This window comes from Phacochoerus africanus, chromosome 4 (genome assembly GCF_016906955.1).
Source record: "Phacochoerus africanus isolate WHEZ1 chromosome 4, ROS_Pafr_v1, whole genome shotgun sequence".
Taxonomy (NCBI): Eukaryota; Metazoa; Chordata; class Mammalia; order Artiodactyla; family Suidae; genus Phacochoerus; species Phacochoerus africanus.
Window position 1 is genome coordinate 119,626,449 of NC_062547.1, and position 27,913 is coordinate 119,654,361.

General features: G+C 43.0%; 1 long non-coding RNA gene across 2 annotated transcripts; it reads right to left on the reverse strand.

Annotated features, from left to right (window-relative positions):
* Nucleotides 1–904: 904 nt before the first annotated feature.
* Nucleotides 905–27,913, reverse strand: LOC125124352 (uncharacterized). 2 transcript variants are annotated; one of them, XR_007134283.1, is made up of 3 exons: nt 27,842–27,913; nt 10,295–10,404; nt 905–1,163 (listed from the first exon to the last, which is right to left on the reverse strand). It is a non-coding gene; the product is annotated as an uncharacterized LOC125124352 (long non-coding RNA). The 2 variants fall into 2 exon arrangements; XR_007134284.1 differs by lacking the exon at nt 905–1,163 and adding an exon at nt 9,372–9,571.

Consider the following 27,913-nt stretch of genomic DNA (forward strand, 5'->3'; position numbering starts at 1 on the left):
TGTCTAAGATTAATTGACCGTAGGTGTCAGGGTTTATTTCTGGGTTCTCTATTCTGTTCCATTGGTCTGTATGTCTGTTTTGACCAGTACCAGTACCATCATTGTCTTGATGACTGTGGCTTTGTAGCATCATCTGAAGTCTGAGAGAGTTATGCCTCCTGCTTGGCTTTTGTTCCTCAGGATTGCTTTGGCAATTCTGGGTCTTTTGTGGTTCCATATAAATTTCTTGATTGTTTGTGCTAGTTCTGTGAAAAATGTCTCAACGGTAATTTGGTAGGGATTGCATTGAATCTGTAGATTGCTTTTGGTAGTATGGCCATTTTTACAATATTAATTTTTCCAACCCAGGAGCATGGAATGTCTTTCCATTTCTTTGAATCCTTTTTAGTTTCCTTGATTAATGTTTTATAGTTCTCAGCATGTAAGTCTTTCACCTCCTTGGTCAGGTTTATTCCCAGGCACTGGATTTTTGGGGGTGTAATTTTAAAAGGTATTGTATTTTTGCATTCCTTTTCTAATATTTCATTATTAGTATACAGAAATGCAACTGACTTCTGAATGTTAATCTTATATCCTGCTACTTTGCTGAATTTGCTGATCAGTTCGAATAGTTTTTGGGTTGAGTCCTTAGGGTTTTCTATATATAGTATCATGTCATCTGCATATAGTGACAATTTTACCTCTTCTCTTCCAATTTGGACAGCCTTTATTTCTTTTGTTTGTCTGATTGCTGTGGCTAGCCAAGTTTGTTGAATTTAATTATGTGATCAGACAATCCATTAATGTGCTTCGAAACTCAAAATGATATTAAACATGTCCAGTGAAAAATCTAACTTCCTCTTCCCCATCACCACCCCATCCGTCCCATTCTCCAACCCCTAAAATAACTGATTACTAGTTCCTCAGTATCCTTCCAGTGTTCCTTTATACGAATACAAACAAAGAGGAAAATACACTCATTCCCCAGCCCTTACACAAAATGCAGCCAACTACATACACAAGTTTTGCATTTTATCGGCAATCATTCTCTCTCAGTTTACTGAGAACTTCCTCACTCATTTGTAGCTGTGGAGTGTTTATGTAGTCCCACGACAGTTCATTTGACAGGTGCTCTTTAGATGGTCCGTTAGATGGTGTTCAATCTTTGCTATCACAAAACAGGGCTGTAATGGAAAGTCTTGTATAAATATCTCATTCTATATATGCAAATCTGTGTGTACGGAAACTCTCAAGTGAGATGTCTGGATCCAAGAGTCAGTGCATTTGCAATTTTTATGGATACAATACTATTGCCTTCCACGCAGGTGGCATGTGAGTCCCTCACAAGCCATCGTAGGAGAGTGGTCTGGGGAACTGGATAAGGTTGACGGAAGCTCCTCACAAACTGTAAAGTGCTCTTCTATGTGGGGATTACTCTAGCTGAAAGGTAGTGTCCAATCAGAACATGAGGATTGTGGATGGGGAGGGGGACCCACAAGTGAATGAGAAGTAGGTTCTCATGGGTCCCTAGGGTGTAACCTAGGGCAGCTGCGGAGGATACACGAGCCAGCCTGCTCTACAGGCAAAGGCTCTGGCTGGAAACTGTCTGACTCCTGCCTCAGCACTGCTTGGCCTCTGACAACTTTATCAGGGACAGGAGGACATTCTGTTACTTCAGGGTCAGAGGCTGACTCATCTCCTGCTCCTCTGCAATAAGCACAAAGGCCAAGCAGTCACTCCACCCAGAGACAGCAAGCAGACCTGAGAGCAGCGTCCTTCCAGATCGGTGGCAGGGAAAACAGATCTATGAATATTCATCCACCACTCATCTCGGAGTGTTCTGTGTAAAGACCCTTTGAAAGCTGATGAGAACTGGCATAAAAGGGTTTGATTAATCCCTGAGTCAGCTGGCCTCTACCCCAGAACACATGCAATGGTTGTCATAGAGAGCGGGTTTGCAGAGTAAATGTTTCTGCAGATGTGTGGGCTTGGCATTGCAGCAGCCTCCCACTTTCCAGGAGAAAGAAAGCAGGGTCTGGGATTGGACTGGGCCCTTAAGAACTAAGCCACAGGTCTCAACACCAAACTCAGTGCCAGCTCCCCCAGGAAACATCCTCAAAGTTCCTATTTTTTTTGAGACATCAAGTCTGAGGACGATGGACCTCTACCTGAAAATGCCCCCCTTCCCTGTCTCCTTCCTCAGCCCCCACCTACCCTAGACAGATCATCTCAGACCCTCCTGCCTTCTGGGAAGACTTCCCAACAGCACTCTCCCTGCACAGGGATGCTTCATTCTGCAGTCATTGAACTGCTGGTGGGTACCTCCCATGAAAAATGAGTGGTACACCTTGCCATCTTGTCATGCTCCCCTGCACTGTTTGCCTGCTTTAGCAAAGAGTTTCATGATCCCTGTTCATTCATTCCTATACTCATCTTCACTCAACAAACATGTATTGAGGGGTTCCCGTTGGGGCTCAGCAGTAGCGAAACTGACTAGTATCCATGAGGATGTAGGTTTGAGCCCTGGCCTCGCTCAGTGGGTTAAGGATCTAGCACCGCCATGAGCTGTGATACAGGTCTCAGATGCAGCTCAGATCTGGTGTGGCTGTGGCTGTGGCATAGGCTGGCAGCTGGTAGCTCCAATTAGACCTCTAGCCTGGGAACTTCCATACACCAAGGGTGCCGCTCTAAAAAAGAAAAAGAAAAAAAAAAGAGAGAGAGAGAGTGAGAGATGAGAGAGAGTGAGAGCATGAATTTGCAAGAGTTCCCCCTTTTTTCTGCCTCTGTATATCTGTAAACAGTGACTACATGTGAAGCCTGGAGCTCTGGCAGGCCTCTTGAGACCAGGGGAGGCAGATAAGCAAACACATTGAAGTCAAAAAGAACCAGGGTCTTTGATGATGCAGTTTAATAACTAAATTAACCAATCCTGGAGCTGCCTTTCTGCCAGATTTTTAACTAAGCAAGATCATAAATCCCCTTACTGTCCCAGCCTTATTTCATCTCACTGCCAGTGTTTGTGCATGAAATGCCCCTATGCTCACTGCAGAGATGGCCATCCATGGCAATGTCCCCCAGAAGAGGAGGTGGGGGAATTAAGTACACATGCCATCCACAGTCAGCCAGAGTCTCTGTCCCCTGTGGTGCACTGCCTGCCAGCTCCCTTTCCCTGGTTCCCAGTCCAGTCCTCAGCCCCTGGGGATAGGAGCTCATCTAATCATCTGAGTCTGACTTCTCTCCAGGCTCAAGTCACGAGACCTCACTAGGACTTCAGATGACCTGCCCTTCAGAGGACATAGAGGTGGGGTAGCACCTGGTGACAATGCTAAGAAAACCACATGAATTTGAATCCAGGACTGAAAGGAGGAAAGTGCCCACTAGCAGTGAGGTGGTCTCCAGGAAAAGAGAAATAAGAGAATTTCTAACAGTGCCTGTGCCCACAAACTCAGCTTGCAGTTTTGCAGGGCTGGAATAAGGCATGTGGAGGGGGAGGAGACAGGAAATGATAACATTCCTTTGTTTTATAAAAGACACCATTTACTGAGCATTTACGCCCTGTCAAACTGGACTAAGCAAGGAATAGGCATCATCTCCTTTTCTCCTTACTCTTTCTCCTTTCTTCTTGCCCTGTGAGGTAGAGAGTTCACTGTCTCTCTTCCAGAGAGGAATGTGGAGGAGATTATGTAACCTGCTCAACTCTAAGCTGCCGGTAAGCAGCAGAGCCAGGATTCAAACTGCCTTCAGCCTGACTCAAAGCCCACACTATACAAGGTACTGCCTCATTCATTCCTTGTTTTACTAAGAATGTGCTGAGCATCAGCACTGAACCAGCCAGGACTTGTGCTAAATGTGGAAGGTACAAAGGCAAGAAAGACGTAGTCTCTGCCCTTAGGGAACTCACAGGTCAGCAAGGACACAGCCACATCACCACCCCGTACAGTACCAAAGACAGACAGAGCATAACAGGGTCACCTCATGTGTCCCAGGGGCAGAGAGGCCACAGGAGGAGTCCTGTGGGCAATGATACCCACTCAATTGTATCTAAGGGGGCAGGAAGGCGCAGCACTGCAAAGGGGACCAAACAGCAAAGGTGGGGCTGGAAGACAACTAGGTTAGCTCTTGGCTGGAGGCAATTTGGGGACTGTCTGGGGATATTTTTGCTCATCAGAGTGAGAGGAAGTAGACCCCAAAGACTAGGGATCCTGCTAAGCATCCCACAGTGCACAGCAGAGCCCACAGTGAAGAATTAAGTGGCCTAATCATCCAGCTACAAAGCAGGTTGAGAAACTCTGCTTTACATTTGCAACCGAGGCCAACCCGTCATTGTCCAGACAAGAAGACCAAGGTGCTAAGAGGTTTTGAATCTAAGAAGCCCAGGGCAGGAGGGCCTTGCTGTTGGCCTCACGATGAGTAGTTCAGGCCCTGGAGCCAGAATGCTTGGGCTTGAATTATATGGCTGCCTCCTTCTATGCAGCTTTGAGCCAGTCACCGAACCACTCTGTTTTAGTTCTCTCACCAGTAAAATAAGGATAATGACTGCACTTAGGAGGCAGGGAGGTGGTTCTAGTTATTTTTTGCTGAATACAAACTACCCAGATATAGTGACTTAAAAGTCACTTCTGTTTGCTGACAAGATTGTGGGTTGGTAAATCAACTATACTTCAATTTTTTTTAATTAAAAAAAAAAAAAGGTGGGTCAGGAACTCAAGCAGGCTCAGCTGGGTGGTTCTGGGATCAACATGGTGTCAGGAGGGGTGGAGGGAATCTGAGACGGCTTTTTCACTCTCAGGTCAGGGTCCTTGTCAGGAGCTGCTCCAGGCTCAGCTCAGCTGGCCCCTCTCCCTCTCCTTGTGGTCCCAGGGGCCCCCCCATGGTTTCTCCAGCAGAGTGGGCAAACCTCATATGTGGCACGTGGCTTCTCCTAGAGTGAGTGTCCAAGAGCAAGCGTCCTACAGGACATCTCAGAACTGGCACTTCTGCCATGTTCTAGGGGTCAAAGCAGTCAGGGGGCCCATCCAGATTCAAGGGGAGGGGCATAGACCCCGATTCTAAGTGGGAAAAGCTATCAAAGAATTTATGGCCGTGATTCATCTACCTCAATGGCTATGGGAAATAAATGTGTTGATACACGTAAAACATTTAAAATAGTCCCAGCATGAAGTGAGCCTTGTTTTATATACATTGCTGTCCACACTATCACTTTATTAGTAGCAATACATTCAAAAGCAGCGATGGAAAGACTGGGGAAGCAGAACCTTTTATAGGTGACTGCCTACCTACCTCCACATCCCTTCAAAGAAATGGCCAGTTCATGTCAGAAAGAGGAAGACATAACCTTGACCTGACACTCCTTCTGCCCATGACCGGATGCGGCTCTCAAACATGACTTGTACGTAAGGGAGAGTGTGTCCTCCTGGCCTGGGGCCAGCACAGAACACCAGCTGATTCACCCACCTGCTGGCCTGACTCACCCCAGGCTTGTGTGGAGCTCATCTGGCTGGGGATACCCCCTCTGCAGGACACTCTCTCATGGCTTATAGGCAAAGCCTTCAAAGAAAAAGGAAAATGGTGTTTTCCAACTGTGTCTATCGTCCTTTATAGCAAATATCTCCTATTCTTTCTTCATTCCCATCAAGTTGAATCTACGAAATTGAGTATGCATGCCTGTATGCACTCATCCACACATTTAACAGATGCTTATTAAGCACCTACTGTATACCAGTCACTGAGATAGAGAGGAGAAAGGGTTGCAGTGAGGTTCAAGTCTAGGCAGTGTTCAGATCCTACAGGACAAACAGCTGGAAAGCCAACTCAAATCTGACCTGAAAAGGGAATGTATTGGCTCAACTGAAAAGTAGAGACATTACATGGGATTCTGAGCTGGCCTCAGAATCAACAGGATTTGGTCCTTCTCCATCTCTCAGTCCCCTTTGTTCTGAGCTGGCTTTAGCTCAGGAAGCCTCTTCCAAGGATTGGGGTTCTGTATTTCCAGGTACACATCTTCTTTACAGCCAGCAATCCCCACTGTTCTAGCAAAAGACCTGGACTTCAGTCTTAATGGGTCAACTCAGATGCACTCACCACTGTGACATAAGGCAAGAATATGCTGACTGTCCACGCTAGGGTTATAGGCTGACCCTGGACACAGGGTGTAAAGTGGGGTCAGCCTGCCCAGACCACTCAAGGTAAAATCAGGGAAGGAGTGGGAGTTCCCTGGTGGCCTAATGGTCAAGACATGATGCTTTCATTGCTGTGGCCCTGGGTTCAATTCCTGGTTGGGGACTGAGATCCATCCCACATCAAATGACTACACACTACACAGACGTACAGACACACACACAAACACACAAAATCAGGGAAAAAAGTCAAATACTCTTTGGAAAAATCAGTATTCTTCAAAGAGAAATGGAGAAGCAGCTGTAAGAAGAAGATGCATGGATGCTAAGTAGGCATAGGGGGCGGGGGAGAGATCCACAAAGCAGGGCTATATCAACCAACCATGGTAAGGAGTTGAGATTTTATGCTAAGAGCCTTAGGAAGCCATTGGAAGATTTTCAGCAAGGGAGGGATTTGCTGGCATTTGATCTGATAACAAAAAATTTATGTTGGCAGAGAAAGGATTGCCAGTTGATAAGCTTGGAAGGACTGAAATCGGGGGCATTACACAATGACAGGCAGGGGAGTTTAGTGCCTTAAACTTGGGTACTTGGGTGATAGCAATCACGGTGAGAAAAATGTGGACAGATCTGAGATCCTCCTATAGAAGAGCTGGCATCTGTTTTTGATGGGATGCAGGTGGGGAGAAGTGAAAGAAGTCAAGCGTGATTCCCAACGTTTGGCCGGATCACCTGGGTGAATCATGTGCCATTCACCAAGAGGGCAAGGACATGGGATGTGGGAAGACAGGGACAAATCAGGAGGGTAAAACGGAGAGTTCCACTGTGGTTGTTCTCAAGTTGAGATTCCTGTGGGATTATCAATTGGAGATGTTGGGTAGGTGGGTGGAGGAACAAGTCTGGAATATAGAAGAAACGTCTGTTCTGGAGTTATAAATCCAGGAGTCAGCCTTTGAACATTATTTAACTGTGAAAGACTAAATGGATTCACTAAAGGGAACATGTGTATAGAGAAAAGGAGGGGGGCATCGAATAATTTCCCCAACAAATGTTTCTGTCTGCCCAAACTGGTTAGTACTTAGGTTCTAGCAAATATGGGTTCTCCCACACCTGGACTTGTGTGTTGTGTGTGTATATGTATATGTGTGTGTGCATGCACACGTGTGTGTATGTACAATTCCCTCTGCCTGTAATGACCTCCTCTCACTCCCCTTTACCCTTAAATACTCATTCTTGAAGGACTAGCTCAAATCTACCCGCCCCAGGAATCCTTGCCTCCTTAGCTCCATTGCAAATGTCAGTCTCTTGGCTTCCTATAACTTTTATTGTTTATTCACCATACATTTGGTATTGATAAAACATGGTCTTCCGTTCTGTGTATATGTCCTATTTCTCCCAAATAGCTTATAAACTCTTAGAAAGCAGCCTGCAAACCTTTATACTCCCAACACCTGGCCAATTGCCCAGAAAAAAAAAAAGTTAAAACAAAGATCCATGTTGATCAAGAACACTTACTCCTACTTTCTTTTGGTAGTTTTTGTTCTAGTGGCTGGGAATTCATCTCAAATTCCTATGTTCAGCGAGACAGAGGCTCAGCTAGAGTGGTTCAATCAAAGCCCTAAGAATGAGGCAGCAATTGTTCAATGCTTTAAAATACTTCTGGCAAATATATGCTTGTGTCAAATCGAGAATATGACTCAATCCATATTGAAAAGAACCAGAGGGAAGCAGTTTCCCACAGAGGAAAACCAAAGAATTAAAATGAACACCTATGAACTGCTTCAACTATTTCTGCATCCATCCCTGACTAATGTTCCACTTACATAGAACACACCTCCATGTGTTCGTGCCCATTTAACACTCCCTCCGCCCTTCCCAGCCCAGGTCTCCTACCTTACAGCCTAGAGTCTTTCCAAAAGGTTTCCAAGGGGCGAAACTGGATTCCCAAGCTCCTCGCTGTACAGGGAAGATCTTCCCATCCCACCTCTCGTTCCCACACCTCGCTCTACTACCCCTCAGGTCTCTAGTTGTATTTATCTCTACTCAGAATCCCAAGAGTCTCCAGTCCTTGCAGGTGCCCTCCACCTGGCTCTCCCTGCCCACCCACCCCCAGCAGTATTCTCCAATGAGGCAAATCACCTCTCAATCCCCAAATTCTCTTTAAAGGTGCAGCAAGCACACCCACGAGCTTATGGATGCCAGTGGCTGTGATAATAATACTGAATCAAATCAAACAGGTCTGGTTCAGTTTTCCAAAGCTGACTTTTACTGCTGGTTGAGTCATATCTGCCGGCTTTGCAGGGGTCATATCATTTTCCTTTTTGACTCATGGTTCACTCCAAAACTAGTATAACTCTAGGCTGCCACTTGACCATGACCCTTCCTTTTTGCCTCCAGGAGCACCAGCTGCACTCAGCTCCCAGGGCTCAGCCTGCAGACACTGTGCAATGAAAGAGAACCCAACCTGGAGCAGGATCTCCAGCTGGTTAGTCTGAACCTGTTTCCTTACATGAAAAATGAAGGTTGAAAACACTGAAGTACTGCTGTGAGGCATAAGTGAGAAACATAAGAAGAGTGCCTGGAATTAGGTCCTGCATCCAGGTAGCAACTCAGCCAACATTAGGCGGAATCATAGGCAATTGCTACTGTTATAGGTCACAATGGCCAATTATTGACAATTTCATAGGAGGGTTCAACTCTGCATTAGCTTGCTACTCAGGTAGCCAGGAGATCAGTGTCCAATTGACCGGAGTACCGAGTATCTCTTGAAGAGGTGGGACCTAAGAAGTGGATTTTACTTGTATTATCAAAGAACCAAGACATGCCAGCACTCTCCTAGATGTTTTCAATGCTGGGAGCTTTTCCTGACTCTGAGCTAGTTAAGCAAATCTAATTGAAGAGCTAGGGTAACAATGCGGTTAGGAGCCTAGACTCAGGGAAGAGATTTCCTGGGATCAAACTCTCGCTCTTCTATTCACCAGCTTTGTGACCATGAGCAAGTTTCTTAGATAGTCTCAGTTATCTCTTCTATGACATGGGATAATGCAGAGTTGCTGTGAGAACTAAATAAGTTCTTAGAACACTAAAGTGTTAACTACCATTAACTTGATTTAAGATAGGTGGTGTGGCCTGATATGAGACCTATGGACAGAAATCAGAACCTTGACATTGGAACCTTGCTTTTTTTTTTTTTTTTAAGCACCCCCGCAGTACATGGAAGTTCCGAGCCAGGGACTGAATCTGAGCTGTGACCTATGCCACAGCAATGACAGATCCTTAACCCACGGCACCACAATGGGAACTCCCTTGGAACGTTGCTTCTTGAGCAGCACCAGCATGACAGCCAGGACACCCTTTGGGAAGCTCAAGGACAGTGGATGCCACCACGCAGGGGAGCTCAGGGAACCAGTGGCTTTGCATCCTTTCTGCCAGGTACTTCACAAGAGCAGAAGTAACTCATTCGTGACCTGCAGATTCTAGCAGAAAAGAGATGACAGGAGATGAAAAGGGAGGAGATACAACCACCACATGCCAAGAAGGAGACATCGCTTGTTTTGGTGGGAAATAGAAACATCACTTAAATTTAAAGTTTACTTAGAAACTGAAAAAGACAAAAAAAAAAAAATTTTGGAGTTCCCGTCGTGGCACAGTGGTTAACGAATCCGACTAGGAACCATGAGGTTGTGGGTTCGATCCCTGCCCTTGCTCAGTGGGTTAACAATCCGGCACGCGGCTCGGATCCTGCGTTGCTGTGGCTCCAGCGTAGGCTGGCAGCTACAACTCCGATTGACCCCTAGCCTGGGAACCTCCATATGCCGCAGGAGCGGCCCAAAGAAATAGCAAAAAGACAAAAAAAAAGAAAAAAAAAGAAAAAAAAAAGAAACTGAGATTAATGAGGACAGGACATCACAGGGAAAATGATAACAATGTCCTACAGGCTTTCCCATAACCACTTTTATGTATGTTACCTGACCACATCTACACAAAAAACCTGAGTCAGGTAGGCAAAGCCAGCATCCTATTTAAAGAGGAGGAACTGAAGGATCAAGGAGCTTAAATGACTCACTTGAGCCCACCTGGCCAATAGGTGACATGCTTGAAATCTGAGCCCCTTAAAGACAAGGCCATGTTTATCTTTACCTTCTGAAGGCACTAAAGTTCATGTTTATTGAGCAACTGAATGACAAAACAGACTATACCTCAAACATAGGCTCATGTCCCCGGGCTAGTCCAGGTTCTCAGGATAATGGCTCTGATGCTTATGTTTGATGGAGTCCCAAACATGCAGCTGGGCAGTAATTAGAGGCATCTAAAGGAAGCAAGAGGAAAAGGTTTCAAAAGTTTGTGTTATAAACACAAGAACAGATTTGTGGTTGTCAAGGGGGCAGAGAGTGAGAGAGGGATAGAGTAGGAGTTTGGGGTTTGAGGCAAGCTATTAAATAAAGAATGGATAAACCACAAGGTCCTACTGTAGAGCACAGGGAACTATATTCAATACTTGGTGATAAACCATAATGAAAAAGAATATGAAAGAGAATGTATGTGAATGTACATCTGAATCACCTTGCTGTACAGCTGAAATTAACACACTGCACATCAGCTACACTTCAGTATTTTTAAAAAGTCTGTATTAGAATAGATTAGGTATTTCATAGGCATAATCAGCATAAAAATTTCCCTTCTCCATAACCCTAATGAAAGTGAGGCCATCCACCTATACCTCTCAAGTTGCCATTAAAACATACTGGCATATGCATATGTGTGTGCGAATACATATATACATATACACACACACATACATACATACACATATCACACACTTCATTAATGACATATCTAAAAGAGCACTAACACATCTCAAGAGGGACGCTGAACATCTTTTCTTCTTGGACCTTCAAAAGGAAGGCAGGGAAATAGGAGGTTGGGAACTGAGCAGCCTCGGGCCTTGCACTGGGCTTTCCCTTCATGTCAAGGATGTTGCTCTTCCACCACAATGCAATGGAGATTTCAGTTATACGTGTTCAAGCCCTGCTCTGTTCCAAAGGGATTTTCGGAGTTCTGAGACACTGGAAGAATGAGAGAAGAAGGTCTTTCTCCAAGTGGAGCCTGTCTGATGAAGGGCTGGGGAGACTGGAGGCATCACAACAGCCTGGAAGACAGATGGGCCCTGTGCTCTTTGATGTTAACTGGTGGTCCCTCGATAGTGGGCAAGTACAGTGACAGACATAGGACTGGATGCTCACATGACTTCTGCAGGGCCTCCTGGTGCTGGTGACAGATGATGCTTGTTCCCAAAAGACAAATATTGGCAGCTTTTATTGGCTAGCTCTATCATCGGTGATTCTAATCTGTCTGTGATAAGCAGAGAAATTCCTCAGGGTATAAATTAATGGAACTTATCTTCACTCTCTTGAATCCTTTAGAATTTCCTATCTTTCTGAAATGTTGCACACCACATGTAGGAGGGTGTGTGTCTGTGTTTGCCTCACTCTGCCACTTTAGAAAATTTTATGCTTTCACGTCTTTGATGGCTTCTAGCCTCCATACTCTGTTCTTTCCTTGGGAAACTCTTATGAGAAGCCTATTGGAATTGCTTGATCTGTTTTCCAACTTTTTAACCCTTTCCTCATATTTCTTCTCTTTGTCTTTTTGCATGCACTATGCTATGGGTCAGTTTTTCAGGTGAATCTTCAAGCTCACAAATGTGCTTTTTACTTGTGTCACTTGTGCTCTTCGTCAGACGAATATTTTAGTAATAAAGCTAACATGAAGAAAACTGTGAAACCTGGCAAAAGGTAATAGTGATCAAAATAAATGGAGAGGTTTATCACGTCCTTAAACAGGAAGGCACAGTAGTACAGAACTGACAATTCTCAAATTAACCTATAAATCCAAAACAATTTTAGTAAAACCCCAGGAGAACTGTTTTTAATAGATAAGCCATCTAAAGTTAATTGGGATATGTTTTAAGAATAAAGATTTTTTTTTTAACTCTCTTCCTGCTTGGGACTCCGCTAGATTGATAGTAAAGGAACTATAACAACAAAAACAAAGTAGAAACCTATAAAAGACAAGGAGAATAAAGAAGACAGAAAGAGACAAGAGTATTCAATGCAATGTTGGAAGACAGAACCAGATAGAGGAAAGGTGAGTGATCTATCCCAGCAGAGGAAGCAATGATCTGTCACCTGGAGCACAATGACCACAGGTAAATGGCCAATCATCCCAGTGGAAAACCTGAGATGTCAGCTTTGGAGATAGCAGGTACGCTGAGGGGCTTGGTTGAGGTGAGGATCTAAAAACAGCTGTTGTTAAAAGTTTATTTATGGAGTAATCATACCTTTCTCTCACCTCACACAGTCAGGGTACTAATTTCTCAAGTTGGCGATTAAAGAGTTATTTTCTGCATAATTTAATAGGAAAGGCTGAGACTCCACATTGCCCAGATGCAGGCACCAAAGAGGAGGGCATGGAAGTTTGCCGAAGAAATGGCTGAACTACACAGAATCACCTTTCCCCAAATTGCCCTCCACAAACTGACAGGCACATAAAGAACAGCAAAAGATTCTTTTTTTAACAAGCTCAATGGCTCTAAAGAAAAAGCTTTCCTCCCTCTTTTCTTTCTCCTTTCCTTCCTTCCTTTCATCCTTCCATCCTTCCTTCCTTCCTCCCTCTCTTTCTTCCTTTCTCTCTCTCTCTCATGAACTTCCTGTTTCAATCACCCCTAAATGGAGCCCATGGGTTCACAAGTCCTGCCCACTCACTCAAGACCCCTAAACACTAGATGCTCATTCTTAAATAGGAATTGAGTGCCAAGGCCCAAAGACAGTTTAGGAAAACCTGTAGCATGAAAACGAAAGACCGGGGAGTTCCCTGGTGGCTCAGCGGGTTAAGGACCTTGAGTTGTCACTGCTGCAGCCTGGGTCACTGCTGTGATGCAAGTTTGATCCCTGGCCCAGGAATTCCACATGCCATGGGTGCAGCCAGGAAGAAAGAAGGAAGGAAAGAAAGAAAGAAAGAAAGAAAGAAAGAAAGAAAGAAAGAAAGGAAGGAAGGAAGGAAGGAAGGAAGGAAGGAAGGAAGGAAGGAAGGAAGGAAGGAAAGAAAGAAAGAAAGAAAGAAAGAAAGAAAGAAAGAAAGAAAGAAAGAAAGAAAGAAGAAAGAAAGACCAATGCAAGAATAAGGGGCAGGGGGTGGGGGAGTCTAGAGGAAATAATCAGAAGAAGATAATAAGAGTTTAAAATCTACAACTACAGGAAAATAAGTGAAGATATTATACCCTTATACACAGAAATAGAATTTAAAATTCTATTTCTAAAACAGAAAATAAAATTTTCTTCCAGAAATAAAAATTTAATCAAAATAAAACATTCAATAGAAAGGTTGGAGAGTAAAGATGAGGAAACCTTTCAAGACCTAGCCCCAAAATACAGAGCACTGAAAATTAATAAAGAAAAGATAAATAAGGTAGAGGATGAATCCAAGGGGCCCATCATCAAAGAAAAATGATTTTTTTTAAAAAGAGAAGAGAGAAAATCAAAAGGTGGGAAACATGAAAGCAATACGGCAAAAACATTTCCTAGCAGTAAAATAAAACAAATAAAATAAAACAGTAAAATAAAACAAAAAGAGTCTTTTTCATGCTCAAGAAATGAATAGAATGAAACCCACGCCAAAGTACATAAACTGAGACATCAAAGTTTTTGTGGGACAAGAGAAGGTCCTAATGGTTCCCAAAGAAGAAAAAAAAAAAAAAGGCATAAACAAGGAAACAGGAAAGAGGTAGGATGAGGATTATTCAACAGAAACAGTGAATGTTAGAGATGAGTGAATGTTAGAAATCAATAAGACAGTGCCTTCAAACAAGTGAAGGAAAATTAAGTATCCGCCTAGACTTCAAAGGGTAGTCACATCATGATGGCAGGGACTGGATAAAATAAGATATTTTCAGAAGGCTAAAAACTCAAATACTCCCCCTGCTCATTTTTTAAAAAAGCAACTGGGGGGAAAGTGGGATGGACTCATAATCTGGGGTTAATAGATGAAAACTATTGCATTTGGAATGGATAAGCAATTAGATTCTGCTATATAGCACTGGGAACTATATCTAGTCACTTGTGATGGTGCATGATGAAGGATAACATGAGAAAAAGAATGTATATATGTGTATATGTGTGTGTGTGTGTGTGTGTGACTGGATCACTTTGCTGTACAGTATAAAACTGACAGAACACTGTAAACTAACTACAATGGAAAAAATAAAAATCATTACAAAAGAAAAAAGCAACTGGAAGACTTTCAATTCTCTTAATGACAAGCTAAACCAACCCTCCCATTTCAGGTCAACTAAAAACACTGTATGGGAAGAAATGTATAGAATATATATGTGTGTGTGTAATGTTATATATTTTAAAATATTAAATATATAAGCATATTTTATAAATACAAATAATCAATATTTATTTCTTAAAAGTATCAAAGACCTTATAAGATAACAAAGAATTATCATACCAAAATTTGAGTGCCATACCAAGCACTGAAAGCTGTTTTGCCCTGATCAGGAAGAAACAGCTGCAGTATGGAGCTGGGTTATTTGGAGAGTCTGATAAACACCTACACATTAAGTTGAGGTCCTGAAGGGCTTTACTCTTAGGGCAGAGCTTCCCAAATTTGTCTGCACATTAGAATCACTGGAGAGCTTTTAAAAATTCCAAATTACAGGCCACATCACAGACCAATTAAATCACTGCATCAAGGGGTGGAGCACTGGCATGTGTGTTATTTGAAGCTTCTCAGGGGATGTGAGTGTGCAGACGATTTTGGGAACCACAACTATGGTAGAAAGAGTGAACTGGAAACAACTCTGCCTCAACATGGGTGACTCAGGAGCTCAAGTCTGGAACTTCAGGTGGTCCTAGATTGTCAGGAACAAATGAGAATTCACTGGGGAGGTGTGTGTTGGGCCTCAAATTAGTTGTAAAAATACAACTTTGAACGCAATATCAAGCTTAAGTTCTCTAAGCTGGTAACCAGAGGGGGACAAAAGACACCAGACACAAAGCCACAAATACATGGAGACTTCAGATAGGGAAAGTATTGGGCACAAACTCCAAAACCATAATTCTTGTCTTAAAAGATAAAAAGAGAAACTGAAAATCGCAGCTGGGGGAATTCCCATCATGGCTCAGCAGCTAATGAACCCAACTAGCATCCAGGAGGACACCGATTCGATCCCCAGCCTCGCTCAGTGGGTTAAGGATCCGGCATTGCCATGAGCTGTGGTGTAGGTTGCAGACGTGGCTCAGATCCTGCATTGCCGTGGCTGTGGTGTAGGCCGGTGGCTACAGCTCCATCTGGACCCCTAGCCTGGGAACCTCCATGTGACACAGGTGCGTACCTAAAAAGACAAAAACAAAACAAAATAGAACAAAAATTTCAACTGGGCAGAAGAGACTAAGAAATGACTTTGATTTGAAAAAGAACCAGGTATAAATTCCAGAAATAAAACACACAATATCCATAGTTACGAATTTAATAGACAGATTAAACAGATCAGGTACAGACAAAAGACTAAGGAACTGGAATATAAATCAAAATAAAGTATCCAGAATGCATCACAGAAAGACCAAATGGATGAGAGAGAAAACAGAAGAGAAGATTTAAAAATATTAAATAGGCACTGACGAACATTTGCTTGAAATGTCAGATAGTAAATACTTTAGACTAGCAGGCCTTACTGTGTCTATTGCAACGATTCACATCTACCATTGCAGCTAAAAAAAAAAAAAAGTATATAAATAAGCATGACTATATTCAAAACTTTATTTACAAAAATAGGGGACTGACTCAGAGGCCACAGCTTGTCAACACAACACAGAATTAAAAGATTGAAAATATGCTATGTCTCCAGTTAGACTTTGGAGGAAAATAGAGAGGAATAAAGGCAGTAACTGAAGGAAAAAATTGCTAAGAATTTTCAAGAATTCATGAAAGACAGCAGTTCACAAATTCAAGAGTGAATAAATCCTTAGGATAAATATAAAAAAAATCCACACTTTGGTTTTCAAGAAAAGCAAAAAGAAAGAGAAAAATCTTTTAAAAAAGCTTGAGAAAAAGATTACTTTCAAAGGAGTGACAGACTGATAGCTGGCTTCTCAGTGTCAAAAAATATATATAAAATAAAAAGCCAAAACACAGGGGAATGTTATCCTCAATACACTGAAAGAAAAAAAAAAGTACCTACCTACAATTCTGTACTCAGCAAAAATATACTTCAAAAATGAAGGCAACATAAAGACATTACTGGAAAGGTAAAAATGTAGAGTGTTTGCCTTCTGTAGACATGAACTTGAGGATATCCATGAAGATGCACTTCAGACATAAGGAAAACAATCACAGAGAGAAGGTAAAGTTCAGGGGAGGGGGAGGAGAGCAAAGAAAATGTTAAATATGTGAGTAAATTTAAATCAATATTGACTATGTAGAACAATAACTATTATGCCTTAAGATAGTGTAAATACAGAAGGAATTGAAACAAATAGTAATAATAACATGGAACTTGGGAAGTTGGTATTTAATAATAAAGTGTTTGTGTAATCATAGGAAGGTAAAGGTATTAATATTTAATAAGTCAAGGATGCAAATCATAACTTCTAGGACAACCATGGAGAGAAAAGAAAGTATGTAACTTTCAAACTAGCAGAAGGGGAAACTTCAAACTAGGACAATCAATCACATCAAAAAAGAAGGCTTAGAAAGAGATGGGGACCACAAACACCAGTTGGTATAGAAAGTACAAAATAAAAAGGTAGATTTAAACACAAGGTAGAGTAAATATATTGAATGCAGATAAACTAATTGCTCCAGTTTAAGGAAAAAAAGAAAGCTAAGATTGCCTATCTAGATCAAAAAACAAGCTAATAAACAATCCCAAATATATGCTATTTAAAAGTAACATAGCTTAAATATAATGTAACAGATTATATTATATTAATGTAATATATCAATGTAATTATATTAATGTAATGTAATATATTAATGTTGACAGCAACTGGAAAACATGCTCCAACAAAGTGAGGAAATAAATATAAAAAGAGAAAGACATGGGATTAAGGAAATAGAAGATTGGAGTATGAAGACAGAAGGTTCTGAGAAGAAAGTTTCCAGGTAAAAGGAAGGAACTGATAAACTAATGTTTCTGAGCATGGGGGGAAATATGCTAATAAGTACATGGTGCCTCTGAATGAATATTTGGAAAAATTTAATTTAGATTTATAGAAAATTACACAAGTGAAAACAGAAGCAATGAATAACTCAAAAAAAGGAAGTATTTCATTTATACAAGGAAGGAAATGCAATCATAGTATACTAGTTGATCTTGCAATTAAAAAGTGTTCACCCATTCTTGGAGTTCCCATTGTGGCTTATCGGTAATGAACCTGACTAGGATCCATGAGGACACAGGTTCGATTCCCTGGCCCCACTCAGTGGGTTAAGGATCCAGCATTGCTCTGAGCTGCAGGTGTAGGTCACAGACACAGCTCAGATCCAGTGGTGCCATGTCTATGGCATAGGCTGGCAGCTGCAGCTCCAATTCAACCCCTGGCCTGGGAACATCCATATGCCACAGGTGCAGCCCTGGAAAGACAAAAACAAAAAACAAAAAAAACTGTTTGCCAATTCTTAATGTTAACCTTAATTACTGATTTAACCAAAATATCTTATTGGACAGAAGAGGAAATAAGGTGGGCTGTAAAACAGTGGAATACTTATTAATAAAAGCCAATAAATGATATTTAAAAGTGATGTCAAGAAGCTCCTGTTGTGGCTCAGCAGTAATGAGCCTGACTTGTATCTATGAGGATGAAGGTTCAATCCCTGGCATTACTCAGTGGGTTAAGGATCCGGTGTTGCCCATGAGCTGTGATGTAGGTTGCAGACAAGGCTCAGATCTGGTGTTGCTGTGGCTATGGCATGGGCCAGAAGCTATAGCTCTGTTTTGATTCCTAGCCTGGGAACTTCCATATGCTGCAGGGGCGGCCCTAAAAAGAAAAAAGAAAGAAAGAAGAAAAATTAGCAGTTTAATTATATTATTTAGATTAATGTTAGAAATACCAACTAAAAGAAGTAAAAGGGATTACCCCTGGGGACAAGGAATGAAGAGTTGCAAGAGTAGGAGAACAAATTTCATAATCATAAGCCTTCTCATTTCATTCAGATTTTAAATTATTTACATACATTATTTTGTTAAAATTTAAAATTGGAGTTCCTGTCGTGGCTCAGTGGTTAACGAATCCGACTGGGAACCATGAGGTTGCGGGTTCGATCCCTGGCCTTGCTCAGTGGGTTGAGGATCCGATGTTGCTGTGGCTCTGGTGTAGGCCGGCGGCTACAGCTCCAATTCAACCCCTAGCCTGGGAAATCCATATGCTGTGGGAGTGGCCCAAGAAATGGCAAAAAGACAAAAAAAAAATTAAAAATTAAAAAAATTAAATTAAATTAATAGATTAAAATTTTTAAACAAAAAACAGAAGCAATTAAGAGGATTTTTTCTTACCAGGTAAAAATTAAAATGAGAGTTAAAATCTGTAATTACATTACGCAGAAAGAGACAAATAGGTATCAAAATATATGATAAATTATGTGTTAAACAGTAATTGGCACATAAATAGACAAAGAGATTAATGAAACAGAATAAAGTCCAGACAGATTCACAATCATACAGGAATTCAGTTCATGACAAAAGCACACTTCAAATCAATAGGGAAGGAGTTTATATGATAACCTGGCAAGACACCTGCCAATTCATTTAGAAAATCACTGTTAGATCCCCATCTCACACCTTACACAGACATAAATTTCAAACAGATTAAAAAGTTAAATGCAAAAAAATTTTTTTTTAAAGAAAATGAAAATTATATGTAGTGACTGTGAAATAAGCCTGTAAAATATTTTTAGGTGAAAAAAGAAAATGGTAGTACAGTATAATTAGTATGGTTCTATTTTTTAAGCAAAAATATATGTGAGTTTGTGTGCATGTGTGTGTAATGAAAAGGGCCTGGAACATGCACCAAATTGTTAATATCAGTTACTAGTTTTTCATGGTAGTAATAGTGGGCAAGGTTATATTTCTCAAAAGTGTGGCAAAATTTGGAGTTCTTGTCGTGGCTCGATGGTTAATGAACCCGACTGGTATCTGTGAGGATGCAGGTTCTATCCCTGGCCTTGCTCAGTGGGTTAAGGATTCAGCATTGCCCTGAGCTGTGGTGTAGGTCACAGACGCCTTGGATCCTGCATTGCTGTGGCTGTGTTGTAGGCCCGCAGCTATAGCTCCGATTCGGCCTCTAGCCTGGGAACCTCAATATGCCACAGGTATGGCCCTAAAAAGACAAAGGACCAAAAAAAATTAAAAAGAAAGAAATGTGGCAAAATAATACATGATGATTACTTTCATTTTCTCCTTTTTTCACTTTTCAAATAAAAAAATGTCAAAAGGAAAAACGTTTAAATATTTTAAAGTTTTCATCATAACCTTTAAATCTATTCATCTAATACCAGAGAATTTATAAAAACTGTGTATGTATTTGTTATCTGTTAGAGCTTCTTTGATCTTTAATTCTTTTAGAAAAAACTTTATTGAGCCTTTGTAAGTAGGAAATATTATCTTTAAGTAACATTTATTGAATGATTATAATGGGCAGTTCATATAACTAGCTATTACTATATAATTTCTCCTAACACCCTGGGTTAAATATGGCAGGTTTTCTAAGGAAAATTAAAAGCCAATTTAATTTTCATATCTAGATTATGATATGAAATAACTTCAGAATTCCAAAGCAATAATGTTAATTTTTTCCTTTTTTTATCTTTTTATTTTTTTTAATTTTTTATTTGTATTTTGCTTCTTAGGGCCACTCCTGCAGCAAATAGAGGTTGCCAGGCTAGCGGCCAAATCAGAGCTACAGCTGCCAGCCTACACCACAGCTACAACAATGTGGGATCCAACCTGCATCTGCAACCTACACTACAGTTCATGGCGATGCCGGATTCTTATCCCACCAAGGGGGGCCAGAGATCAAACCCACAGCCTCATGGCTACTAGTCAGATTCGTTTCCACTGAGCCACAAAAGGGAACTCCAATAACGGCAATTTTTAAATTGACTCCTGTACTGTAGAGAATCTGAAAAAAAAAAATGGAGATTAAAAAAAAAATAACATCCCTATATATTATCAGTGGTAAGAACTGCAAAGGAAAAGATACATTGGAAGAAATTTTTCTGGAAGCATCTAATGAAAAATAAATCCTACTTGCCCCAGGTTTTTTTGTTTGTTTGTTTGTCTCTTTAGGGAAGCACCCACAGCATATGGAAGTTCCCAAGTTAGGGGTCAAATCAGACTCCCATATACCACAGTCACAGCAATGCCTGATCCGAACCTCATCTGCAACCTGCACCACGGCTTACAGGTAATGCCGGATCCTTAACCCACTGAGCGGGGGCAGGGATCGAACCCACGTCCTCATGGATACTAGTCGAGTTCGTTACTGCTGAGACACAATGGAAACTCCCTGTCTCAATCATTTTTAAACCACATTAGTAAGATCCTTTTTTCTCTCTCTCTGTAGGGTAGAAAGCAGGTCAACAAAATCAAATAGAAAGCAAGAGAGGGAAAACATCGAGAACAGAGTTTTTACATTATCTCAGAAAACTCAGATAGAGATTTGCGATCTTGAGGAGCATGAAGTCCGTATCATGACCTCTATAGTCCAGCTTGGAGTCCCTTCCATCTCTTGCTGTCATTTACTCAAAGACTAACTGGGCGCCTGCTCTTCGCCAGGCACTGGACACTGGGGATGTGACAACCTCAAACTGCTGTTAGCAGAGGGAGTCGGAGAGATGGATAAGCCAACAGGCGATTACAATTCAGATTTCAAATGCCAGCCTGGAGGTGTGTGCAGAGTGCGAGGGAGTCCGGAGCTCAGACTGCTTCCCAGAAACATCCACTGTCTCTGCAAAGAGAAGCCACACCAAGGGACAGAAGAGAAACACACTCTAAAAGCATTTTCACTTGTGACTGCCAAGTAAATGCCCTGTTAAGGTCACTCAGGAGAGAGTGAAGGTGGACACGAAGGTAAACAGCCAGAGCCAGGCTGTGACCACAGAGGGTCGGAGGTCCTTAGCGGAAAACCAGGACCAGCATTCTCAGGCCAACCCCCTCACCTGGTCCCCGGTCCCTGTCCTTCCTGGTGCTGCTGTGATCCTCCACAGCTGTGCTCTGCTGGAGACACCCACCCCCCCCACACACACACACGCCCTGCACACACTCCCTCTGTTGCCCCCTCCATTTAGCCCTCAAGGGAGGGGTCCCTTCTTTCTTGCTGGTGTTTCCTATGCCCAGCCCAGCCCTGCCCTCCATTCTCCACACACAACAAATGTCCAGGCAGCGACATCTAAGGAATCTGCACAGGACAATCGGAGATGATGGACAGGTTCAAGTGAGGGAATAGCTTCCAATAAGTGGCAAGACTCAGACCTCCCACCCAGCCCAGGGTCCCTTACATCCTTCTCCCTCTCAGGGCCCGGCTTCTGCCACCGTGGCAGGAAAGTGCTCCAGGCCTCTCCCACAGCTCAGCCAGGAAGATCAGATATTCCCTCATTTCACCTCCAAGTGTCCAAAGAAAGGGAGAACCATCAGCCCTGGTCCACATCTGCTGTTTCACTGTAATCATTTGCAGCTCCTGTCTTGCTCCCCAAACAGCCCCAGTTACACCATCACCTTGCCTAGAAATAACCTGCTCTAAGATGGGCAGTGCGAATACCCATTCCTTTCTGAGAAATCCCAGCCCTGGCATGGAGGGAATGATCAGGCCCTGTAGGACCCAGCAACAGACAGACTGCAATCATCCAAAAGTCATACATTTACCAAAATCTGGCTCATTCAGTCTTCCACATCATGTGTGGGACATCAGCCATCCAATCCTGGTTGCATTAGGACAAGATCACTACCGTCCCTTTCCAGTCACCCTTCCAGTGAAAGGTGATGGCTCTGCTCATTAGGAGTCCAAATGAAGTTTCAAGTCCAGCCTTGTTACATGCCACTCAGACCCACAAGCCATTTGTTTACAGGATCGTTCACCTGGTGCAGTGCAGTTCACCTTCAATGCCAGGACCTCCAGTGTTAGAGGACTAGGAAATTTGAGCAGATATATGAGCAACTAAGTATACAAATGAACCTCAGATCTACCTACTGACTGAAGAGAAGGAGACGAATTTCAGCTCAAAAGTAGGACTCTTTCAGTCAGCATCATGTGGTGTGAATGGCAAAATTCAAAGGTTAAGGAGTTCACACTGTGGCACATAAGAAAAAAATCTGCCTAATATCAATGAGGATGCAGGTTCGATCCCTACCTTCGCTCAGTGGGTCAGGGATCTGGCGTTGCCATGAGCTGTGGTGTAGGTCACAAATGTGGCTCAGATCTGGCATTGCTGAGGCTGTGGCATCGGCTGGCAGCTGCAGCTCTGATTTGACCCCTAGTCTGGGGACTTCCCTTATGCCAAGAGTATGGCCCTTAAAAAGACCAAAAAAAAAAAAAAAAAAAATTCAAAGGTTCTCCATCTGATCAGTGAGCTTATGCTATTTGCATGAAGGTGATGCAAATCAGATCTGGGAGGAAACTGGCCCTTTGCAAGCCATTCGCCCCCAGACCCAATCAAATGGAATGAGGACATGATAGGAGGAAGCTATGAAAGAGCAGGCCCAGGGACCCGGCTGGTCTGCGGTCACTGGCCATGTTTTGTCTATTCACTACTCATTTCAATGTTTACTTGGCAAGTGTTGATCCTGCTCCTGCTTTCAAAGCCTCCTAGCGCAAAAGATGATTGTCGTACGAGGAACATCGATTATGTCTGGGCTGCTCAAGTGTCTCACAGGCTGTGAGTGGCTAAGCTTTCAAGACAACCTGGCACTTGGCTCAAGCCAGATTTAAAAACTGTAACACCAGCTTAGAGTGGCATACAGCTACCCCGTGGGTGTGAAACACTCCGACTTTCCCCATATGTCTAAATCTATATGGAGTTTTCTCATTTTCTAAATTAAGTCAGAAAATTTAGACCCGAATTCTAATTCCAGCATCTCTTCTAAATAGCTCAGATCTACTCCCTAGACCTCAGGATCTTCAACTGGAAAATACAGTGGTTGGCCTAGGAAACCACCAGCATCCCTTCCTACTCTGACATTCTGTGGGACTGCACTTCTGGTGTCAGTTGCCATCTGGCTACTGAACCTCAAAATTATTCTCAGGGCCTCAGTTTCCTCATTTGTTAAAGGGCTGCAAATACAATAAGCACCTCACAAGGAGGATGTGGGTTTTCAGGGGGACAGTGCACAGGGCGACATGCAGCAAAGGAGTGCATGCAGCAGGAGCTCAATAAATGCTAGTCTGCATTTTCTCAGCGTCTCCATCCATGAAAGCTGAATGATACTTTCCAGTCTATCTTGTGAAAATTTAAATGAGCTAAAGGGAGAGATGGTACTTAGAATTAAGAAAAGCATACGCCAAAAAAGAAAATTTGCAAAAAGCAGGAATTATTATTATGCAAAAATGGACTGATAACGGAGTTTCAGAGCAAGCAGGAGCAGATTTGATGTGCCTGATTAATTTCTTAAACTAAAACCATTAAGATCTGGAAACTTAAAACCATCTGCTTAAACCCCTGGATTTATCTCAGATGAGACTGAAAGACAGAGAGCAAAGGAGGAAGCTCAGAAGGTTCCAGGGCTTGCTGGGCCCTGAAGACCAGGCCAGGAGGGAGACTGAGGTGGGGGCTCTGGGGATGGTGACGGAGTGACTGTGGGAGGAGCGGAGGTGCTGAGGCAAAGGGAGCAGCTGCGAAGTGAGATGATGAGGCTGAAGCAGAGGGGTGACGGCAGGACTGCTCACTGGGGCTTACAGGACACTGCCACTTTGGCTCTTTTAACAGGAGGGGACCGGGGACGGAGCTAGAAGGAATTTTGCTTCCCTTGTTATGAAAAAGGGTGAGTCCTTCAAAAGAATCACCACAGAAAACAGTGTGCCTCTTTCAGCTGAGAGGTCCAAGAGAAGGCCCTGAGGCCCATAGGCACTGGGTCTCCTCCTGGGAGCCCTGGGCTGGTCGGAGAGATAGAGCTCTGGGCAGGAATCTGGGCTAAGCCATGGGGTATTTTTTCCTAACGTATTATTAGGAAAATTCTTAAACATACAGCACAGTGGAAAGCACTTTCCAGGGAACACTGGTCTAACCCCACCTGGATTCTGTCATGATCCTTTCACTATCTTTTTTTTTTTTTTAGGGCTGGACCCGCAGCATACGGAGATTCTGAGGCTAGGGGTTGAATTGGAACTACAGCTGTCAGCCACAGCCACAGCCACAGCTGCGTCAGATCTGTGACCTACACCACAGCTCACGGCAACGCCAGATCCTTAACCCACTGAGCGAAGCCAGGGATTGAACCTGCACCTCATGGATACTAGTCAGGTTCGTTACCACTGAGTCACACCAGGAACTCCTTACTCTACTTTCCTGATCACATCGATCCATCCATCTATCCCTCTATCCCGCCCCTCTCTGTGTTAATTTTGGTGCATTGCAAAATGACATACAGACCTCAACACCCTTCCCCCTAAATATTTCAGGATATTATCAACTATAGCCCAATATTTTTAATACATCTTTCCTTCTGATGTAAACTTAACATACTATGAAATTCACAAATAGTGAGATAAAAGGTGATGCGTTTGACAAACGCGTGCACCCAGGTGACCCAAATCATCATCAAGACAGAGAACATCCAATCACTCCAAAGCTGGCCCCAGATTTGTTATATGACCTTGGACAAGACCCTGTTACCTTTGATCCCAGCATGTCCCAAACTTTTCTGATCACACAACTTTTTTCTCCAAATGCCAAGCTCCAAAATTCTGTCTTAAACAATTCAGCCTAGATAGAATGTTAAATACCATTTAGTTCAAGCCCCTATATTACAGTTGAAGACATCGGAGAAACAGAGATGTTATTTATCCTAGATCCCTAAATGGGTAGCATAGCTAACGACAGAAAATTAAAACGTATTGAGCAACCTCTCTAACCAGGAAATATACTAGGTGATACATGTGTTGGTTAGACATCAAGATGAAACACGGCTGTATATGTGGAGTATCTGGCATTGTACCTGGCACAAGTAGACACCACGAGTCATTAGTACTCTCCTCCTCTGCTCCACACTAACATTTTGATATGTTCACATGGATAAGCTCTTTATCTCATTCCATTACCATAATAAGCCATGAGGTAGGCAGGGGAGGCATTTACAGGAGATCATACAGCTTGTCCTGATCATCATTAGTAAATGATGGTGGCACCAGGACTTAAATTGAGTCTCCTGACCCTAAATAATTTCAGATGAGACATTTAGGAGCTTTGTCCATGTTCCCGCCAGGCCATCTGGGACCCGAGTGGAAGGGGAGTTTATAAATGCTAAGAAGGATATATATAGCTGTGGTCTCAGCAGTTAGCTCAAAGAGGATCTTCAGTGATCTAGGAAGAACACTTCTCCAACTACTTTGGTCTGAACAGCAACAAAACCAAAGCAAACATTGGCTACTGATACAGTTGCTGTTTTTGTTGTCTAAACTATCTATATTATACTATTGCTTTTCATAGGGGTGGTTCCAGCTGAGACTGAACTGGGATTCATACACTTAGATTATCTGATGGTGACCTATAGGCATTGCTCATTCTGCGTGGGGTGATTTCTTTGGAGGAAATGGCTTGTGGGAGGGCTTGGTGCCAGAGTGCCTGGATGAAAATGGGAAGTGAGGATACAGGTGTCTCTCAAGATTGTGGCCTTCAAGATGTCTTAGGTCTATGCAGAGTCAGATGGAAATGATGTTAGGGTATATATAAGACAGAGTCAGAGAAGTTCCCATTGTGACACAGTAGTATCCATGAGGACTCAGGTTTAATCCCTGGGCTCGCTCAGTGGGTTAAGGATCCAGCATTGTTGTGAGCTGCAGTGTAGGTTGCAGACACGGCTCAGATCCCATGTTGCTGAGGCTGTGGTGTAGGCTGGCAGCTGCAGCTCCGATTAGACCCCTAGTCTGGGAACATCCATATGCTGTGGGTACGCCCTTAAACACACACACGCGCACACACACACACACACACAAAGACAGTGTCAGAGACTAGGGGAGGCGGCACTCTGCATTTTTGGTCATGACCCAGAGGAATCCAGACGCAGTGAATTCTGAAGAAAACTCAGCCCTTGCGTGTGTCTTCTCTGGCAAAGGACTTGGGGTTCCCTCAGAACACCCCAGCAGGCAGTAAACAACAGGCAGCAGTGGGGAAAGGGAATCGGCTTCTCAGGAAGCCGGTGGTGACCTTCTGAGGATTCCAGGAAAAGCTTAAGGGCACTTTAAAGAGGAACTGAAATCCTGTCTCAGGCACTGCCAGGGAAATGTGAGCTAGTGAAGTTGGTGGTATAGAGCTCACTGGGACCAATAAACCGATGAAGAAAAGGAAATTTGGGTTCTCTTAATATTAGCAGTTGACGCAGTCTCTTCCATATTAATGTAAAATTTAGACCAGCCAAGACTATTGTGAAAAATTCCCAAGTCTGCTGGTTTCCATACTGTACTGTGCGTAACAAGAAATCAGAATATATGGCCATAGATCCTCCAAAACAATAATACAGGGCAAAGAAGTCTCCTTAACTTGTAGTATAATAGTTGACATCATTGCTCTTTGCTGAGTTTCCAGCTTTCTAAATCCTGACACTTTTTCCTAGTTGCTAAAAATGAATCCCTGCTCCCAACATTTGTGCCATCTTTGTGCGGTCCCTGAAAAAGAGAGAGAAAACCCATTTGCAAAGGAAACGCCTGAGAAGCGAAGCTGTCTGCTTTGGGGGAAGGAAAGAAAATCAGCTTGTTTTAAGGATATTATTAAAAATAATCCTAGAAACATATTGTCAACTTTCTTCCTATTTGAAATGAACTATGATGTCCCAGAGTGACCAGTAAATGAGAGAAGGGAGAAAAATAAGTCATTTTAATGTGATTTCTTCACTTCTTTAATCCCATTATAAATTGTGTAGGGTTCTCTAGAGACTTTGCCCCCATAAAATATGTGCTCACAGGAGGCTCCCTGGTGAGCTTTCAGATCCAGCTGAGATCATTTGGGGCCGAGGGTGACGTGGGAGGTAGAGGGGTAGGCAAGAAGCAGGGAGAATAGGAAGTGACCTTGCCCCACAGGCCCTGCCCTCACTCAAGCCCCAGCCCAAGTGGCTCATTTTGCTTCCTTTAAACAAGGTCAGAGGACCTTCACTACAGCCCTGAGGCATCACACTCCAAAATCTCACACAGTAAACCCTTCTTAACAACCAACCTGCAAGACAAGGCAGCCCCTCGGGACTAGGACACCAGCAGACACTGTATGTTACACTCGGGCACAGAGGGATCTGCAGACACACCCACTGCCCCAGGAGATGGCATCGCAGAGGAAGACACCCCTCTCAGCTCAACCTCCAGGGCCAGCTCTGTGGCCGCCCTCCTCCCTGTCCCTGGTCCATCTTGAAGCCCTGGAGTCTCAGCTCTCCCAGAGCAGTACTTTGGTGTCTCAGCCCCAGCCACTTTTCTTCTGACTCTGTGTAAGGAGCCAGTGTGTCTACACAACCCTTCTCCCAACAGAGGCTCCCCAAGCATAAGAATACTCACTTCAGAAGCCAAAATCATGACCTGCTGGCTTCTTTCGGCGGGTCAGGCCCAAGGGAGTCATAGATGAAGGAA